The following is a 19,881-nucleotide window of genomic DNA, read 5'->3' on the forward strand; positions in this document are numbered from 1 at the left end:
AGCAGGTCCTTTCAGAAGAAGCTTGCTGCAAGTTCCATGTGGTCTCCCCATTTGCAGCTCCCTGTGCACCACTGGCTCTGCTGGGCTGGGAGCCAAGTGGCAGAGTGAGGCTCGAGTTTGAGATCGGCCTTTGGCTCTCATAGCCTGGCAGCTATAACAGGTAAAGGAGTCTTTTGGCAAAATCAAACGGAGTCCCTGGTTTTCTCTCCAACCCTTGAATTAAGGATTTAAGAATAATGGATTGTTGCCCCCTTTTATTAAGCTATCCACCCCTAAAGTCCTTTAAAACATCAGCTCTTTCATGTTCTTTTGTGGCAGTGGTTCTCAGCTGGGGACAGTTTTGCCCCTGAGGGGACATTTTCGCAGTCACAAGTATGGGAGAGGGCACTACTGGCATCTTGTGGGCAGAGGCCAGGGAGGGTGCTAACTAGCCTACAATGCACACCCAGGACAGCCCTCGCAACAGAGAGTGATCACGGCCAGAATGTCGGTGGTGCTGAACTTGGGAAACCCTGACCTGTGGCAACAACCACTCAGTGGGCGCCTCATTCCCAATGACCGGGGGCAGTAAGGAAATGAATTGCTTCACCTCTACAGGTTCTGAGAGGGTCAGAGGTTTCCCTGCCCCCAACCAGCCTTCAATCCTAGCTGGATTTTTATTGCCTTTTACCCCAACCAGGCCAAGTAATCAATCTCAGATTCCACCCTATTTCTCTGGGGTCTTTGACCTGCAGCCACCCACTTATCCATTATGATGTTGTTGCAAGTAAGATAAACCAACTCACCTTGACTTAAACAGAAAAGAAATTGATTGAGAGACTATGGAGTAACACAGAGAAATACCAAGAGGACTGGATTCTGGTATCTCGGCTGAAATCAGGTAGCCTAATTCATCGAGATCCCAGCCATCCAAGATTATATCGCAAAGTTGGTCCAGTGAGGACACTGTCACTGGCATCCTGAACGTTGAACTGTAGACCTTGTGCACTGGACAGGGTGCTCCTCCATCCCTGCCTCTGAGCCGCTCCAGCCCTGCAGCGCTGGGTGCTGCTGACACTGCTGCCGCCGCTGAGAAAATCCACTTGTTGTTCCCGCTCCTCTGCATCCCCTGCTTCAAGGTCTGCAGCCCGTGTGTCGAACCCTTGAGGACTATGATGTTACCTGCAAATGGTGCTGTGACAGTGAGTATCTGGCAGTTTCAGCTTGGGTGGTCGGAGGTGGCCTATACCGGTAACGGAAACTCACAAGGAGGGCCATTTCCCAGACACAAAAAGCGCTTATATGCTGGAGAGGAAAACAGTGACTTTTAGGTGAAAATGGTGTTCATTCCTCCTGACATCTGCATGTATTTCAGGCCATTTTACAGTAAACATCTGCAAAAGCTTGGGTGTGTAGCTCCCTGCATATGATCTCAGGTTAATTTGTAGGTTTCTGACCCTGTCAGAACTGCTCTTTACTTTATTACACACACACACACACACATATCTTGGTGCCAGAGCCTGATCACTGCATTTACTTCCTCACTTTAAAATAGGCATATGTCCCCTGAAGATCTTACCTTTATTATTCAAATTCTCTTCAACATATATTAGCAGTGCCAAAATAAACAGTCCTGCTAAGTTTCCTAATGAAATAAAGCTAGACAGCGTGACTTTTCATTTCTGTCTTTGATTAATTGTGTGCTTGTCTCCTTTATGAAAGATAAAGCCACATGTAAAGCTGTATCAAGGCAGAAAAACAGACTCTTTTTAAGAGTTCTTAGCTCTAGTGTGACATTTTTCTTGTCTTTTTTTTTTTTCTTATTGTCATTTGATGGATTTTTTCATTCACGTTTTCTGACACCATCCAATATGAAAAGTCCTGTGCTTCGTAGAGGAGCTGATGATCCCCTGACAGGGCTCTGCAAAACTTTCTGGTGAGCCTGTCTCATGAAATACTAGTATTGTTTGGAAGACTCAGAAATTGCCAGTGCAGTAGGGTGGGTTTTTTAAGTGAATTTAGTGAGACATCCTGAAGGAAGGATCCAGAAGAAAGTCCATCTTGACTTTCACAGAAAGACTAGGGGCAGCCAGTTTGCCTGTCACTGTTGGAGATCTTTTGACAGGTCGGTGAGAACCCATTTTACAAGTCAACACACCCAAACATAGGACTGCTTTTTCATTGTTGCTCAAAGTGTCTCTCCATACTGTCATCTATCATTACTCTGGGTTTATAGATGGAGAAACTGACTTGTAGGAAAAGCAGACCACAGACTCAGAATTAAAAGTCAAATATGAGAATAAATAATCAAATAAAAAACCCAATGCTTCTCTAGGGAAGGAAGGAAGGAGGGGAATCCTTTGTAGTCAGAGGCTGGCAATCACAACCCCCAGTTTCTGAACTCATCAGAATGGTGGACTTTGTCTTCTTTTAAAATAAACTGTTAATTTTAAAACAGTTTTATATTTATAGAAAAGTTGCAAAAATAGTAGAGGGTTCCTATAAGCCCCACACCTAGTTTCCCCTATTGTTAACGTCTTATATTGATATGGTATGTTTGTCACAATTAATGAGCCAATACTGATAAATTATTACTAACCAAAGTCCATGTAGTTTATTCAGATATCCTTAGTTTTTATATTGAATTATAACTGACATACAAGATTATATTAGTTTCAGGTGTACAGTATCAAAACTTTCTCATTGGTTTATTCTTATTGGCTGAGAAATAATAGAGAGATGGGACAAATTTCATAATTTTAATACTTTATAAAATATGCAAATGTATACCTAAATGTGTCTTAAAGGAGTATGGCAGATTGGTGAGTGCTGATTTTTAACCTTAGTCTCTTTGGCTAGTTATTATTACAAATAATAACTTATTAAATGGAAGTTCTTTTTCTTACTACAGCTAGGAATTCGAATTACGTGAACAAATTAGGACTAACAAGGGGAAAAAAAGATAGAAAAAGCCTAAATTAAAGTATTTATTATATGAATCTCATAGTAAAAAATAAAGAACAAAACAAACTGGGCATTTCTGAGGAGTCCTGTAAAATCACAATCTATGCTAGCCGATTCTCTTGCCCCTGTTAACAAGCTGGTCACCTTTTGCACTCAGATGGAGAAAGTCATTATTTTGCTTTGTTGGTTATAATTCTGCTGACGCTGTGTCCTGTTACAGCAATCCTGAACTCAGCTGGCTAGGATTGATTTGCAGACTCTGGGTCTTCATTGATAACCTCTACTGACCTCGTAAGATTCACAGATCCTCATTATGGCAAAAGTCCAAAGTGCTTCATGAAACAAAATGTTTGGCACAAGCATATGATTCTGTGAACACTAGACTGAAGAGAGAGAGCTTGTTCTACAAGGAGAGACCATGCTCCTTAAACCAAAAATTTTCCTGGAAAAGCCCAGTGTCCAATACGCACACGTATGTGTTTATTCTCTAGGGCACATCTGGCTCCCTACTCCTGCTTCCTTTGTACTCCAAGGAAATTAAGGCATGACTTGAATTCTGATAATGCCTGAGTAAACACAAAAAACACTAAATCTTATACATATCTGTGTTGACATAGATTGAGATCCTTTCCAGCACTCACAGCAAAATTGAATTCCTGCATAGGAGAATTGTACGCCATCAGATGTAATTTCTTCAGTCATTTACCAATGGTTTCTGAGCATTAAATCTGGAGAATTATGTTTTGGGAATGTGAATATGTTAGTGGAGAAAATAATGTTATGAAACCCAGAGAAGCAGCTTTTTACTGGTGTTCATAAAAACCAAATCCTTATTCCCTGGAAGAGCAAAGCAAATGATGACATTCCCTGTAGTAACTTCATCAGTTAGTTCATAAATTTCCTGGAGTGTCCGCCCACAGTGTAGAGAAGCCTGTTTTATGTGCTCTGGAGCATTAGGAGAGGAAATACTGGAGGAGGTGTTTTGCCCCCAAGTTATGTAAATTTTAATTAGTATCAAATGAGAAACATGTAAGAACACAATGTGCGTGTATGTATACATATACACACAAATCTACATTATCTATCCGTCTGTCTTCCTCCTCCTTATCGTCTATCTTCTCCATCTAAATACAGAGATTCACTGGGTGGGAGTGGATTGTGTTTAGGGCAAAGGGAAGTAAATGCGTTAGAAAGTACAATTAACATTATTTTATTTTATTTTTAATTTTTTTATTGAAGTACAGTCAGTTACAATGTGTCAGTTTCTGGTGTGTAGCAGAATGTCCCAGTCATACATATACATACATATATTCATTTTCATTAAAGGTTATTACAAGATATTGAATATAGTTCCCTGTGCTATACAGAAGAAACTTGTTTTTTAAATTTATTTTTAAGTATAGTAGCCAACATTTGCAATTCTCAAATTCCCAGATTTATCCTTTCCTACTCTCTTTCTCCGGTAATCAAAAGATTGTTTACTATGTCTGCAAGTCTGTTTCTGTTTTGTAGATGAGTTCATAGTGTCTTTTTTTCCCTTTCCTTTTCTTTTTTTTAGATTCCACATATGAGAGATATTATATGGTATTTTTCTTTCTCTTTCTGGCTTACTTCACTTAGAATGACAATCTCTAGGTCCATCCATGTTGCTGCAAATGACATTATTTTATTCTTTTTTATGGCTGAGAAGTAGTCCCTTGTATAAATATACCACAGATTGTTTATCCAGTCATTTATTGATAGACATTTAGGTTGTTTCCATGTCTTTGCTATTGTAAATAGTGCTGCTATGAACACTGGGGTGCATGTATCTTTTCAAATTAGACTTCCCTTTGGATATATGCCCAGGAGTGGGATCCTGGATCATATGATAAGTCTATTTTTAGTTTTTTGAGGAATCTCCACACTGTTTTCCATAATGGCTGCACCAACCTACATTCCCACCAGCAGTGTAGGAGGGTTCCCCTTTCTCCACAGCCTCTCCAACCTTTATCATTTGTGGGCTTTTGAATGATGGCTATTCTGACTGGTGTGAGGCAATACCTCATTATGGTTTTGATTTGCATTTCTCTGATAATTAGCAATATTGAGCATTTTTTCATGTGCCTCCTGGCCATTTGTATGTCTTCACTGGAGAACTGCTTGTTTAGGTCTTCTGCACATTTTTGGATTGTTTGTTTTTATTGTTATTAAGTTGTATGAGCTGTCTATATATTCTGGAAATTAAGCCGTTGTCAGTCGCATCATTTGCAAATATTTTCTCCCATTCCGTAGGTTGTCATTTTGTTTTGCTTATGGTTTCCTTTGTTGTGCAAAAGCTTATAAGTTTAATTAGGTCCCATTTGTTAATTTTTCCTCTTATTTCTATTGCCTGGGTAGACTGCCCTAGGAGAACATTGCTAAGATTTATGTCAGAGAATGTTTTGCCTATGTTTTCTTCTGGGAGGTTTATCACATCTTGTCTTATATTTAAGTCTTTAAGCCATTTTTAGTTTATCTTTGTGTATGGTGTGAGTGAGTGTTCTAACTTCATTGATTTACATGCAGCTGTCCTGTTCTCCCAACACCACTTGCTGAAGAGACTATCTTTTCTCTATTGTATTTTCTTGCCTCCTTTGTCGAAGATTAATTGACCATAGGCCTGTGTGTTTATTTCTGGGCTCTCTATTCTGTTCCATTGATCCATATATCTGTTTTTATGCCAATACCATGCTGTGGAAAGTGCAATTAACATAATTAAAAAAAATTTCTTCTAGTACTGCCACAATCCTCTACTTCTTTGTCTTTAAGAGAAGGAGGAAAGGCCTTAGTTTGACCATGTATTAGATTGCTGAATGGACACAGGTGACTCCTCCCGTCACACGAGTATAGGAAGAACTTGCCACATGTGCGTCCCAAAGGACTCACTTTGATCTTCAGTGTCTCCCACCAACCTTTTCGTTTTAGAGAGAACCATTGTCTGGAGCTGACATTGGCAGATATTTTAGTCCTACTTGTTTGTTTTTACCTGAGGACCAAGCTGTTATCCCAAGGAGGACCCTCTGACACGTGGTACTCACCTTCTGTCTTCATAGGGCTGTCTTACAGGCAACTTGGAGCTCTTCGCTGCCTCCTAGCCTCCATCAGGAACACCCCAGTCCATCTGTACAGCTTTAGATAATCTTTTTTTTTAAACACCTTTATTGGGGGTATAATTCCTTAACGGTAAACTACACATATTTTAGATGTACAATTTGATGGATTTTGATAGATATATGCACCTATGAAACCACCACCACAATCAAGATAGCTAACATGTCCATCACTCCCCAAGAGGTGCAAATTTCAAACTCCCAATTTATCCCTTCCCACTCCCTTTACTCCCTGGTAACCATAAGTTTGTTCTCTATATTTGTGAGTCTGTTTCTGTTTTGTAGATAATTTCATTTGTGTCCATTTTTCTTAGATTCCACATATGGTATTTTTATTTCTCTTTCTGGCTTACTTCACTTAGGAATGATGATCTCCAGGTCCAACCATGTTGCTGCAAATGGCATTACTTTATTCTTTTTTGTGACTGAGTAGTATTCCATTGAATTCAACTTTGAAAAGACAGGACTGAGGTCTCAGTCTTTTCCTTCCGGAAGACTTCTTGTCTTCCCATGAAAGTAACTACCTCTTTTTAAAAACCTTCAAGCCCCACATAATAATAACAATGAGAGTATATGTTACATGAAGACACCTGCACACTCGCCAGACATTTACCAAACCAGAGACATGTTAAACCTTCCTGTCTAGACCCCCTCCACCTCCCTCAAACAGGAGCGCTACTCAAGGAACTTGAAGATCAAAACTGAAAGCTGCCTGCTGCATGTTTTACTGGGAAAGAATTAAGCAAGATATGCACTCTCGTGCCTATATATATTCACACTTGACATCAATACTCTTTAAAAATGTCTTCACTCTGTCAAATATTTAAGTAAAATTGACAGTTTAGGAAAGATCCTGTATTTATTCTATGGTTTTGCTGAAATTCAGGTAGAAACAATCAATGCAGGTAGAAACACTTCTGTTTGACAAGCGTGAAAGTGATCATTGGCTTGCAAAAAGTACAAAACAAGTGCTTTAGAGACTCGTGGGAGGAAAAAAAAAATCACTTCTGTTTGGAAACCTTGATGGAGCAATTATTTTCCACCTTGGCACCAACGGCACAGACTTGAGCCAGCCACAGGCATGCATCTTTGATCTGCACAGTGCTTCTCCCTTCCCAATCCTTCTGCATCCATTTCAAGATGGAAGTTTGTGTGGATCTTTTAAAGAAAGTCAAGGGATGGGTATGATGAAGGGTGTGGTGTTGAAAAGGAGCAAGTTGTACTTGTGGAATCAGTAGACTGAGACTTGGCCACTTCTTCAGTGGACATCCCCACCACCACCACTGCCTCCTGCTCTCTCACCACCACTGGCTCAGCCTCCCCTGAGGTGGGGGCAGGGCTCCAAGCACAGTGGCTGTCGTACCCATGGGGGCAGCAGCAGCTCTAATGCCCAGGTCCAACTTGAGCAGATGGGCACAAGGATGCTGACTCCTCCCACTACTTCTGGACCCAGATACAGTATTAACCATTGGTGTATGTATTCTTAAATGATATATCTCATGGAAGCAGTGAAAATGTCCTTAGATAGATGAATGGATAAAGAAAATGTGGTGTAGATGTATACAGTGGACTGCTCAGCCATAAAAAACAATGAAATAATGCCATTTGCAGCAACATGGATGGACCTAGAGATTATCATACTAAGTGAAGTCAGTCAGTCAGAGAAAGACAAATATGTAATATCATTTATATGTGGAATCTAAAAAAGTATACAAAGGAGCAAGTTGTACTTGTAGAATCAGTAGACTGTTTTGGCTGAACTATGTCAGGTTTATGATGACGAGTTAGAGGAGGGGTGACTCTCGGATGTCTGGGGCACAGATGATAGAAACTCTCCTATCATATGAATCTTTGTGAGAAAAAAGGCCTTTTCTCTCACCACAAAAATCAGAGAGCAGACCTTCTCCCTGCCTGCTTCCATTAGGAGAACACAATATCCCCTTATCTTTCGTGATATTATCAGCCATAGGTAGGTATAAAGTAATGGACTCATTTTATAAGAGATTGCGAAATGGTGATATTCTAGTTCTGTAATTTCTTCATCGGGCATTAACTTACATAATGCCATTTTTTGGGCTTCTTCATCCATTTGGTTACCCTACGAGTTAACCATGTTCCCTAGAAACCAAAGTTTGAGGCAAAGTTTACATGCTAAAGTTTTATTGGGAGATGCAATTCAAGCATGAGCGAAGGAAAAAGAGCAGTGAGGCAGGGAAGGAAGAAAAGCAAATGCAAAGTGGCGTTTCACAGAGCTGACATAGCCTCACAAAAACACACAGCTGGTTGTCTGCTCACAGAGGACGTCTTCCAGAGAGCAGTGTGAGACAGTCCGTCTTGGAACAGTCCGAAGGGAGGAAGGGAGGCAGATTGTATCTGCTAATGATTTCCAGTATCCTGTCTCTCATCCGTAGAAGTTCAAAGTTCACTACAAGAGGTTTTAACTCCTTTAACCTTCCAGGTTGAGCTATCAGATTGCCCAAGACAGCTTTTCTGGAAACCAGATCCCACGTACCAGTGGTTACTGGGTCCAGAAGTAGTGGGAGGAGTCAGCATCCTTGTGCCCATCTGCTCAAGTTGGACCTGAGCACCAGAGCTGCTGCTGCCCCCACGGGTACGACAGCTGCCGTGACTGGAGCCCTGCCCCCACCTCAGGGGGAGGCTGGGCCAGTTAGCAGTGTTAGGAGAGGCAGGAGACAGTGGTGGTGGTGCGGATGTCCACTGAAGAAGTGGCCAAGTCTCAGAGGCAGGTGGACTGTGCAAATACGGGAGGTGCATAAACTCAGTTTTCTATGCTCTGAGGTTTACTTCATACAAAAAAGGCAGGATAAATGCTTGAATTTTTCCTTTTCCCACTGTTTTTCAGAATAGTGAATTGGTTCCATAGATTCTCCAAGGGTGATGAATAACGGTTTTAAATTTTGTTTTGTTTTTTAAGCGGGTGGCCATATAATTATAAATCTATGGGTTTTTTTAAAACATTGAGTTGATTTATTTCAATCCATTAAAATTTGTATTTCACATAAATTCGTATTTTATAAATGTCCAAATTGTCCCTTCTTTGGCCAGGGGAAGCCATTTCAAATTGCTTTCCGACTTCTGCTGACATGTCTCCAGGGGTCTTTGAAAGCATCCTTGCTTTCTGGTGTGACAAGGTATCTTGCCTGTTTCCTGCCTCAGACTGGAATTGGTCATTTCTGCAGGGAATCCTGGTTCATTTTTGTGGGAATCATATTCAGAGTCACACTCTGGGCACTAGAGGTAAAGGAGCAGAATATTGAAGGTAAGTCCAAGGGTTAGCAAAATTTTGTTGAATAAAAAGCTTCAAAAAATAGAAAAGTTCCCAACAGGAAAACTAAAATTTTGACAAGTGCATATAATTAAAATGTATGTATATTTCAAATTGAGAGGAAGATTCGAAATTTTACTTCAGTGACTTGGCAGACTCCTATTTAAAGACTCCTTAAAGAAAACCTTCCATTCAATTGATTGACCAACACTGTTTGGGTACTTTGTGCTGCAAATTATTAGGCCCTCTGAGTGCTTATAGGTTCTTAAAAAGTGCACATGGGTCCTGAGAATGGAAGCTTGCAACCAGCCAGGGATCTGTATGTATACATTTACAAAGGAAGCTCTCTTAAGTATAATGGTTAAGGATAAAGGGGCCCAGGGAGAATGTGGTGGCAAAGAAAATTAATTTATTTAGCAAACAGTCATTTATTAACTTTTCTGTGCTGAACTCTGTCATGGAGAATTCAAAGGTGAATTTAAATACAAGGTTTATCCCTCTAGGTATTTCCAGATAATTTGAAAGTAAGAGAAGAAAATAACTGATTAAAATACTGTGTGTTAACTAGTGACTGGGCCACTAACTTCCACAGACAGAAGAGGGAGAGACCTACAGCAAAGGTAGAGACGGGGGAAGGCTTCTAGGAGAAAGGAGCATTAAACCTGGTCTGGAAGAATGACTTCCCCAGGTCGAGAAAGGTTGTGGAAGAAAGAGCAGTCAAGCTAGAGAAGAAAGCACGTGCAAAGCTGAGGAGATGGGAAAGGGAATGGTCCCAGTGGCACGGCGAGATGTTTTTTGTGTTAAAAACAGATGAGTACACGGAGCAGTCCTGTGATGAGGAGAGTGGAGGAGACTGAGTCTGGAGATGCATGTAAGTAGTCAAACTGAGAATGGGGTTTTACTGCCACGCTAAGCATTTAAGCTGCTGAGATAATTAAACAAGGTTGAGTTTGTGTGAGATGTATCATTTTTTTCCTCTCCTTTTATATTGAAGTATAGTTGATTTATAATGTTCTGTTAGTTTCTGGTGTACAGCAAAATGATTGAGTTGTATGTACATATACATACTCTTTTTCATATTCTTTTCCATTATGGTTTATTACGAGATATTGAGTATAGTTCCCTGTGCTATACAGTAGGACCTTGTTGTTTATCTGTTTTATATATAGTAGTGTGTCTGTAATCCCAAACTCCTAATTTATCCCTCCCTTCACTTTCCCATTTGGTAACCATAGATTTGTTTCCAATGTCTGTGAGCCTGTTTCTATTTTGTAAATAAGTTCATCTGTATCATTTTTTAGATTCCACATATAAGTGATATTATACATTTGTCTTTCTCTGATTGACTTACTTCACTTAGGATGATGATCTCCAGGTCTATCCATGTTGCTGCAAGTGGCATTATTTCATTATTTTTTATGGCTGAGTAGTATTCTATTGTATATATCTACACCACATTTTCTTTATCCATTCATCTGTTGATGGACAATTAGATTCCTTCCATGAGATGTATAATTTAAGAATATAGTTTTGTCATTTCCTTCACAGATAAGATGTTGACCTTAAAACAAGTTTCGAGCTTAGCTGGACAGGGCAAAGACCACAGCGTTCTGAGCAGACCACTGGGCATCGGGAGGAGAGGGGTTCAGGGTGAGGATGTGGGGTTTCAGGTGGGAGGTAGCTACTCCAGAAAGCCATGAGGGTCCCGAGAGCTTCCTTACTGTAGCTCTAATTTCATGACTGCAGTTTCTCTCTTGAAGTCCAGTCTTGACTCCATCGTAACTTTTCATGAGGAACTCTCTTTTTCAGTTTCTGACTTTGCTGGTGATTTCTGAGTGACTGAATCCTCTGGGACAAAGATCACTAGTTAGCAGTGGGAGCTATCTTCGGGTCCTGAAGTTTCACCTGGAATAAATCTTAAAAATGATAACAGTGCAGGCTCCTGGCAGGGTTTATAAATTGATCTATTTGGGGATAGGACATTCCATGGGAGTTTGAAATAAGGTCTGACAAACGAGACCCTGTGGACAGTGTCACACTACTTGTATCAGGATAGATCTGAGCTTCAGTAATAAAGACACTCGAAAATACCATGATAATAATAACAATAACAATAATAATCATTAAAAGTTTCTTTCTCTCTCTCACGTAGTAGTTTCAAAGTGAGTGCTGCTGGTCAGTGGGATAGCTCTGCTTGAGTGAGGACCTAGGTTACTTCCAAGTCATGGCTCTGCCATCTCTTGGCCAGTATGCCTCAAACTTTAATGTGCATATGAATTCCCTGGGAATCTTGTTAAAATGCAGATTCTCTTTTAATAGGTCTAGGGTGGGACATGAGATTCTGCATTTGTAACAGCTCCCAGATGATGCAGTGGTGCTGTTCCCTGACCACTGTGGAGTAGCAAGACCCTAGGGTATTAATCATTGTCTACATGGTCAAAGCCAAGTCATGCCTTGGTCAGGGTCTAGCCTACAGGAAAGAGAAAGGCAGGGGGCAGAGGCCCCCTTGATGGCTTGAAGGTGACACAGACCACTTCTGCTCACTGTTCCCTGGGTGAACATGGCCACACCTAATGGCCAGGATGTCTTGGAAATGTAAACTTGCTGGCCAGCCCTGTACACAGCTACAATTCTTACTTTTGGAGAGCGGGAGCAGATGTTGGCAGACAACTCGCAGTCCTTGCCACATTATCTGAAGTCCCCTCGTGCACCTCAGAGGCTTCTGGTGATCGCCCAGTAATGTGAGGTGTACCCAGGGAAGTGTCCGTGATGCTTTCCAGACCCGCACTTCACAGCATTCTTTCCTCTAGCACATTCTTAAAATATTCTGCCCCTGGAATTTCCTGGGTACAGAGGTGGCCTATTTTGGAGAAAATGCATGTGTAGACTTTCTACCTTGATGACTTTGGAAGTGAACAAGATGACCAGATTATACCTCTTCAAAATCTCCTTGTTTAATGCTTCCTCTCTTGTGAGAATAAATCGATGCTTTAAACCCAGTATCACATTGTTTCAGCAAAGACAGTCTTGCTGGGCTGGATCAACTGTGCTGCAGGTTTTCCTATCCGATGAGTGAGATAAGATAATAAACAACCCTAGGCTGTTGGCAAGATGCACAGGCAGCCTCAGTGAATCATAACCACAGTATATTTATAATGAAGCCCCAGTTTATAGCAGGCAGACAGCAACATTACATGCTCAAATAGCTCAAGGATACTGAATGAAAAACTTCCTGTTCATAAGTGATAATATTTGCCCTTCCATTTTTATTTACCTGATCAAAAGTGTCTGGCAATTCACTGAAAGAAATTTTCATTTCCGGATACTCTTCTCAATATTCAAGCAAGTGAAACAGAATTAACTAAAAATGGAATGCTATAATTTGTTTTAGCTGAAAGGCTAGAAGGGCAAAGAATAATTGAGTAAGCACTCCATGGCTGCCTTAGTGTGTCTTTAATAAATGAATGTGTAGGAAGAGATACTGGGCTGCTCTCTGAAAAAAAAATTAAATATGTATATTCTCCCCTCGAAGTACAGGCCTAGGGAACAATGAGCCCGTAGTTGAATTTTCTCCCCAGCATGACATTTCTATGTCGTCTTTCATTGAAGTGAAAAATTTCAAAGTGAGAAAAAAAAAACCCTGAACTATTACTTTTGAAATCAAATAAGGCTAAAATATCCTTCCATCCATCCCAACAGTTGCTTCCAATTATTGTGACCAGATTTTCTCACTTGCGCTTTTTAGAGAGACAATATTTGAATTTCAGGAGGAAAGCTGAGAACTGAATCACATTACACTGATGATTAAAACTGTAGCAGCGGTCTAGAAGAGAAGGAAAAAATTCTCCCTGGATTTAGATATAGATTTAAATCCTAGCCATTTAGTTTTCAAATAATCGTGATAATGATGAAAATCGTGATCTCAAAGATGATGATGATGATGGTGGTGGTCGTGGTGGTGGTGATGATGATGATGGTGGTGATGGTGATGTGACAATAGGCAGCATCTGTGGAGTGCTGACTGAGAACACAGCACTGTTCAAATGCTTTCCATGTATTGACTCATTTAATCCCCGCAAAAACGCTTTGAGGCAGCAGGTAATGTTAAATATAAAGTAGGGATTCCCACATTATAGTTGAGGGGAAAATGAGCACGGAGATGCTAAGGAAATCTCCCGAGGTCATACAGCTAGTGTGGTAGACACCATTCACCTGAGATTTGTTTCCGCTTTCTGGCACGTAGCCAGCTGACATTTCCCAGCCTGTTTTGCAGTCTCAGCAGCAATGGATTAAGGACCAACTGATGGAGTGTGAGCGATGACTGCCATTTCTAGACTCATGCCCCCTTCGTGCTCTTTCACCGTTTGCCTGCTGGGTGAAGACCAAGACTAGGCACTGGGGGATGCAGAACCACATGTGGAAGGAGCCCAAATCATTCCACCAATCAGGAACAGCCTCCTTGGCGTATCCCCTAGACGAACAACAGGCCTTTACTCTGTCTGAACCTCTGAAGATGGAGAACACAGCACTGTCCAAATGCTTTTAATTTAATCCTCATAAAAACGCTTTGAGGCAGGTAATATTATAATCTCCACAATATAGCCAGCTCTAGTTAACACCCCAGAAAGTGGTGGAATCTGGATTTGAATCCAGGCAGTCTGGCTGCACAGTCCACCTTGGTTAAATCACTTAACTTACTTCATTTGAAAAATGGGAATGATTGTTACAAGCTGTCTCTCCAGGCTTCTAAGCTGGTATCCTGAGGTCTCCAGAAGACTGAATTGTCTGGAGCTTCCGGGGACATCTGGGACAGAGTAAGAAGTCCCCTCAGCAAGGTGTTCTGCTTGGGTTTGGTTAATAGTCTGCCCAGGATCAGAGCCTTGCCGTAGCTAGGGCCAGGATATGCTCTCTCTGGGGAGCTTAGTCATCATCTGGGCTTCTATCGGCTCCACGAGGCTCTCTCTGCCATTCTCCATCTTCAGATGAGATGTCTTCTGTTCCAGGGCAGACCCAGTCCACCCTTTCTCTGTAATATGCACCATGGCTTTCCCCCTAAGGGGTCTGCTCTCTTAACAGTGCCAGCCCTCCTAACTCCAGCCCCTCCCACTATAGCTTGTTTATGTTTCCCACCTGTCTGCTGCTGAGATCCCAGTGTGACATAAACCAACTTGCCTAACTTTTCACCCTGATAGTATCTGCCCTGCCTCACCTGACAGGGTTATTGTAAAGATGAACTTAGGTGTATAAAATTGTGTTTCAAATGTGTGGTATAAAATATTATTGGGGGGAGTGTATGGTTCAGTGGTAGAGTGCTTGCTTAGCATGCATGAGGTCCCAGGTTCAATCCCCAGTGCCTTATCAATAAATAAACACATAGCCTAATTCCATCCCCACCAAAAAAGTTAGATATTATTAACATGCTTAAAACTTTAACTATCAAGTGAAAGAGGCAATTTTATTTTGTTCAAGTAGATATTAGTTGAAAAAATGACCTAAATGTTTTTTAAACATTAGTTTAAATTTTTTTTATTGAAACATAGTTATTTTACAATATTATATTAGTTTTCAATTTTCTTTATCAATGTTTTATAGTTCTCAATGTATAAGTCTTTCACTTCCTTGGTCAGATTTATTCCTAGGTTTTTTTTTTTTGGTGCAATTTTAAATGAAATTTTTTTTTTTTACTTTCTCTTCCTGATATTTCATTGTTAGTGTAAAGAAATGCAATAGATTTCTGTATATTAATCTTGTATCCTGCTACCTTGCTGAATTTGTCTATCAGTTCTAATAGTTTTTGTGTGGAGTCTTTAGGGTTTTCTATATAGAGTATCGTATCATCTGCATATAATGACAGTTTTACCTCTTCCCTTCCAAAGGCGATACCTTTTATTTATTTTTCTTGTCTGTTGGCCGTGGCTCGCACTTCGAATACTGTGCTGAATAGAAGTGGTAAAAGTGGGCATCCTTGTCTTGTTTCAGAATTTAGTGGGGGGGCTTCCAAGTTTTCACCATTGAGTATTATGTTGGCTGTGGGTTTGCTATAAATGGCTTTTATTATGTTGAGATATGTTCCCTCTATACCCACTTTGGGGAGAGTTTTTATCATGCATGGATATTTAATTTTATCAAATGTTCTTCTACATCTATTGAGATGATCATGTGGTCTTTGTCCTTTCTTTGGTTAATGTTGTATACCTCACTGATTTGTGTATGTTGAACTATCCTTGCGACCCTGGAATGAATCCAACTTGATCATGGTGTATGATCCTTTTTATGTGTTGCTGGATTTGGTTTGCTAATATTTTGTTGAGGATTTCTGCACCTATTTTCATCAAAGATACTGGCCTATAATTTTCTTTTTTTTTGTAGTGTCTATGTCTGGTTTTGGTATAAGTGTAATGGCTTCATAGACTGACTCTGGGAGCGTTCCCTCCTCTTCAGTCTTTTGGAAGAGTTTGAGGAGGATTGTTACAAGTTCTTCTTTGTATGTTTGGTAGAATTCCCCACTGAAGCCATTTGGTCCTGGACTTTTGTTTGCAGGGAGTTTTTTTTTAAATTACAGATTCTTTTTAACTTCTAGTGATCAGTCTGTTCAAATTATCTGTTTCTTCTTACTTCATTTTTGGTAGGCTGTATATTTCTAGAAACTTGTCCATTTCTTCTAAGTTGGCCATTTTGTTGCCATATAACTGTTCATAGTATTCTCATGATTTTTTTGTATTTCTACAGCATTGGGTGTTATTTTTCCCCTTTCACTTCTTTTTTTATTTATTTGGGTCAGTTAACATCTTTATTACCAATGTTATAAATTCTTCGTCTGGCAAACTGTTTATTTCTGTTTCATTTTTTTTCTGGTTTTTTTCTCTTACTCTTTCAATTGAGAGTAGTTCCTCTGCCTTTCCATTTTACTTAACTTTCTCTGCTTTTATGAATTTGGGTGAAGCAGTTATTTATTGCAGTCTTAAAGGATTGTTTTATTGCAGGAGTGTCCCTACACAGACTGCACGTACCCAATGCTTTTGGTGGGAGGGCTGGATTTGATGTGGACATCATTCAAATCTTTCCTTAGGATTTGCTGGCAGCTATCACCTTGGAATAGTATGGAGCTGGAGGTGGAGGGGCAAGAGTGGCACAGAGTGTGAGGCGGGACTTCCTCTCTGCTCAGTGGCCATCACCACCCTGTCAGGGGTGGGGTCTGTTCTCAAGTTGCTGGGGAAGCCCTGAGGGTTGGGCTTGGGTTGGCTCTGTTCCTTTTAAGTGTGTGTTTTTTCCCTTTTGCTGCACTGGGACCTTTTCTCCAGGGGCAGGGAATGCTGAGGCAAGTGAGTCCTGTGCACACACAGAGGTCTGGTGCACTGCCTTTCTAGGTGTCTGTGGCTCTGCTCAGATACAGCCCATGACTGAGTTTTTTCTCTGGTCATGGCTGCCCCAGATCCGGGGCTGTGCTGTGGCCTGGTCTGAGCGGGGCCAGAGCGTTTGCTCAGCTAAGGCTGGGGCGCACTGGGCTGGGGCACACGGTGAGGCAGTTGTGGGAAGCCCAGCAGCTGCTAGAGCAGATCCTTCTCTGCCCTGCCTTGGGGGGAAGACCTCTCTGTCTCTCAGAGCTGCTGACTGTCCCTAGCCTCTGCTATGCCTGCCCTGTTGTGGCGCCACTCTGTAGGGGAGGCAGGGCCTGTGAGGTTTCTCTGTGTTTATCGGAGGAGCTGAGCTTGGCGCAGCGGCTGCTGTCAGAGCTCCGAGCAGCTTCTGGGGCAGCACTGGGGTAAGGGCCAACAATGGCTGCTGTGCCCCACCCACGGGGCACAGCTCTGCCCAGGTCCTGGTCACCTCTGTGTGCTGAGGTGCTCTTCCCTGGTCCTGGTGTTCCCAGATCCAGTGCTGTGCTGTGGGGCAGAATGAGTGGGACTGGAGTGTTTGCTCGGCGTGGGCTGGGGTGCACAGGGAGGTGGCTGCAGGAAACCTGGTAGCTGCTAGGGCAGACCTCTCTCCGTCCTGCACTGGGGGCAAGTCAGCACCTATACGCACTCCTCACAAGCAGAGTCCAGGCTTCTGCAGCCTTTCTGTCTGTCTCAGTGGTCCTCAAACAGCCAACGGGGCTTGTCTCCTCTACATAGGACTCTGGGACTGGGATGCCCAGTCTGTGGCTCAACCTGCTCACTCCCTAGGGTGGGTGTCCACCGGTACAATCTCCTTTTTCTTCTGAGTCCCCTCCCAGGGGCACAGGTCCCAGCTAGATCACTTGCCTTCCCTTCCTACCTGATTACATGTGTATCCTTCTGAAAGCCTTGGTTGTACAGGAGTCCTTCTGCCAGTTTCCAGTTGGTTTTCAGTGAGAATTATTCCACATGGAGATGTATTTTTGATACATTTGTGAGGGGAATTTCAGCTCCATGTCCTCTTACTCTGCCGTCTTGATCTTTGCCCCTAGTTTTTAAAATTGGATTTTGCAGGTAAAAGCAATCCAGATACGCTGTGTGTTATAAGAGAGTTTTAGAAAGAACTGGAGTGAAAAATGAAGGTGGTGTCAAGAGGACAGAAGTAATTACGAAGGATCACAATCGGGAAGTATTAATAGCTGCAAATAACAGATTCACTAGCAATTCTTAATGGCAAGGACTGCTGGTTCCTTTGTGGTTTCTTTTATGCTGAACTATGGCACTGAAGCAAACTGTTAGTTACAGAAGGCTGAGAGGTATCCTCCACAATGCTGACCTATAACTCTTATTTGCTCATCTTTGGCAGATGCTGTCCCAGGGCGTCACAAGCTCTGCCACGGAGCTGCCAGTGTTTCTGTAATAGTCATTGTAGTTATTGAAGAGAAGGCTCTCTTCCAGATCCACTCATCCTCATTGATTTGAAGGAATCAGGTTTCAGCTTCCGGGCAAGGCACATTCAGAATGAATGAAATAGAAACATTGGGATGGAGAAGACACTTTTATTTGCTTGAGTCAGTACCCAGTACTTTATATATACTATATATATGTGTGTGTATATGTATAAAACAATTTTAGATTTATGGAAAATTACAAATAGAGAACAGAGAGTTCTTCCATACTCTTCAGCAGCGTTCCCTTACATAGTCCCAGTATTTTTGTCAAACTAAGAAACTAATACTGGGATACTGTTAACTCAACTGCAGACTTTATTCAGGTTTCACTAGCTTTCCTGCTGTTATCCTTTTTCTGGTCCAAGATGTAATACTGCATGTAGTTGTAACGTCTCCTTAATCTCCTCTGGTCTGTGACATTTCTTAGTCTTTCTTTGCTTTTCATGACTTTGACATGTACTGGTCAAGAGTACTGTCAGGTATTATTTATAGATTATCCCTCCATTTTTGGCTAGTCTGATGTTTTTTTCATTACTAGACTAGGGTTAGGGGCTTGGGGGGTGAATACTACGGAGGCAAAGTGCCATTCTCATCACATCATCTCAAGGAGTATCTGTGATGCACTTGACTTCTCACAGGTGATGTGAACCTTGATCCCCTGGCCAAAGTAGTGTTTGCTCAGTTGCTCCACTATAAAGACTCTCCCCATGGCCTTACCATAGACCATCCTTTGGAAGCAAGTCGCTAAATCAAAGAGGAAAGAGAGTTAAGCTCCACCTATTTGAGGATGGAGTATCTGCATAAATTATTTGAAATTATTTATAAGAGAGATTTGTCTCTTTTCCCACATTTATTTCTCCAATCACTTATTTATATCTGTCTGCATGGATACTTATGTAGTAACGTGGGTTATAATCCAGTGCTGTGCTGTTTATTTCATTGCTCAAATTGTTCCAGCTCTGCCCATTGGGAGCTCCCTTAGGTTTACTCTTGAGTCCCTTTGATCTTCCCTTTTTTACTTTTATTTATTTATTTTCTGAGCAACTCCTTCCTTTCTGGCACTGAAAGATTATCCTAGCTTATCTTGTATATTCATTGCCCTACAACTAGCCATTTATTCCAGAAGCTCTGGTTCCTTTTACTGGAGAATCATACTGTGTATTTAGTACTACTCTGGATGCTTGAGCAGTGTTCTCAGTGGAGAAAACTTTGGAATGAGGTGGGCCAACCTTGGGCCCAGACTGAGAATCAAAGTATAGTACTACCAGGTTGACCCTACAAGGGGTTTCAGGGTGTTACCAGAGAATGGGGTCTTGCTCATGCAGGAAGGAATTCAAGAGTGAGGCCTAGTGAAGTGAGTAAGTTTATTCAGAGAGATACTTGACAGACAGAGTGTGGTCATCCCACTCAGAAGGGAGAGCAGCCTAGGAGGTACACGCTCCACAGACAGAATGCGGGCCCTCTCAGAAGGTGAGAGGGAGAGGGACCGAGAGGTATGGGGGTATTTAGTCTAAAGTAAAATAGATACACACTCCACTGACAGAGTGTGGGCCATCTCAGAAGGAACGAGAGGGAGCCACCATGAGGCATAGGACTGTTAGTTTTGGGGGGCTTGGTAATTTCATATGCTAATGAGTAGGAGGGTTATTCCAACTATCTGGGGGAAGGAGCGGGGATTTCCAGGAGTTGGGCCT

General features: G+C 41.6%; 1 long non-coding RNA gene across 1 annotated transcript in view; it reads left to right on the plus strand.

Moving 5' to 3' along the window:
- Positions 1-9,939: 9,939 nt before the first annotated feature.
- The window catches only part of LOC116665305, a 102,320-nt gene continuing 92,378 nt past the window's right edge, over positions 9,940-19,881 (plus strand). Inside the window, exon 1 of the long non-coding RNA XR_004321854.1 lies at positions 9,940-10,231. This is a non-coding gene — a long non-coding RNA (uncharacterized LOC116665305). The remainder of the gene's footprint in view (positions 10,232-19,881) is intronic.

This window comes from Camelus ferus, chromosome 8 (assembly GCF_009834535.1).
Source record: "Camelus ferus isolate YT-003-E chromosome 8, BCGSAC_Cfer_1.0, whole genome shotgun sequence".
Lineage (NCBI taxonomy): Eukaryota > Metazoa > Chordata > Mammalia > Artiodactyla > Camelidae > Camelus > Camelus ferus.